This window comes from Trichosurus vulpecula, chromosome 1 (assembly GCF_011100635.1).
Source record: "Trichosurus vulpecula isolate mTriVul1 chromosome 1, mTriVul1.pri, whole genome shotgun sequence".
NCBI classification, from domain to species: Eukaryota; Metazoa; Chordata; class Mammalia; order Diprotodontia; family Phalangeridae; genus Trichosurus; species Trichosurus vulpecula.
In genome coordinates this window covers 370,598,350-370,599,839 of record NC_050573.1, presented here as the reverse complement: position 1 = coordinate 370,599,839, position 1,490 = coordinate 370,598,350, and the positions used below count along the sequence as shown (strand labels likewise).

The 1,490-nt window shown below is 40.7% G+C and overlaps 1 pseudogene; it reads left to right on the top strand.

Annotated features, from left to right (window-relative positions):
* The first annotated feature begins 367 nt into the window (after positions 1-367).
* On the top strand, positions 368-1,201 carry LOC118838579 (annotated as a pseudogene).
* The last annotated feature ends 289 nt before the right edge of the window (positions 1,202-1,490 follow it).

Here is a 1,490-nt window from a genome sequence, read left to right as displayed (position 1 = left end):
TCAAATAAAATCAATAAACATTTATTAAACACCTACTATTTGCCTTGCACTCTGCTTAGTGCTGATGACCCTCTAATGTGTGAAAACTTCTCCTCTAATCATGGTTTTCTGCCATCTAAGTCTTTACCTTTTTAATTTCCATTTATATAGAAATACTGGTTCCTGACTCTAACCTAATCAATAGCTTAATTTGATGCTATGAAAAATTAAAAAAGTTACATTCAAATATTTCATAGTGACCATCTCAGACACATCTGGCCTGATATAGCAGACCTTCTTTAAAAATAGATATCCTAAAGTTTTTTAACTACAACTATTTTTTTACATTCATACAAAATTTAATGAGAATAAATATAAAGTCTTATACTTGGAATTTAAAAATCTTTTGCATTCAGGCAGTTGCCAGATCAAAGTGTTCAAGCCAAAGGGAGCAGATCGGAAACAGAAGACAGATTGAGAGAAAATGGAGAAGAGAACAGCACAGGAGAAGGAGAAATACCAGCCATCTTACGAAACTACAATCCTCACGGAGTGTTCTCTGTGGCCAGATATTCCTTACCAAGTAAACAATGTCCCATCACCGAGTTACAACAGTTCTCCAAACAGCTTCAGCCTGGGAGATGGCAACAGTTCTCCAATTCACCAAGTGGAGCCTCTGCCTACCAGCAATGATCACCTCCTTCCTTCCGCTTCTATTCAAGATGCCCAACAGTGGCTTTACCGCAATAGGTTTTCTCCGTTCTGTAGACTCTTCTCAAGTTTCTCTGGTGCTGACTTACTAAAAATGTCCAAAGAAGATTTTGTTCAAATCTGTGGCCCTGCTGATGGGATCCGGCTCTTCAATGCCATCAAAGGCAGAAATGTAAGGCCAAAGATGACCATCTATGTGTGCCAGGAACTGGAGCAGAACAGGTCTCATCTTCAGCAGAAGAGAGAAGGTGGTGACAGCAATTTGTGTGTGTACCATGCTATCTTTTTGGAAGAGCTGACCACTTTGGAGGTAATTGAGAAGATTGCAAACTTCTACAGCATTTCCCCTCAGCATATTAACAGAATGTACAGGCAGGGACCAACAGGGATCCATGTAGTGGTGAGCAATGAGATGGTGCAAAATTTCCAAGATGAATCTTGTTTTGTTATCAGCACATTAAAAGCTTAAAGCAATGACGGTTACCACATCATCTTGAAATGCGGACTCTGAATGCCAGGATCCTTCACCACATCAGACTCCAAGGCACCGCTTTCTTCCTCCTTTCTCCCCTCAATGTAGACATCATCCCAGATGCAAAATACAGACACTTGTTTGGAAAAAAGAAGAGCAAAAGCTGAAAGGGGACCACCACAACTACAGAAAACAGCAGTGATGATGACAACTTGGCAGAGATGGAAGAAAGGACGTTGGATGTTGTCCAGAAAATGTGCTCCTATCCCCTCCCCTTGCTCCTTTGTCCTCAAGCCTTCTTAAGTTCTCCAGTTTTCTCATCCTTCTT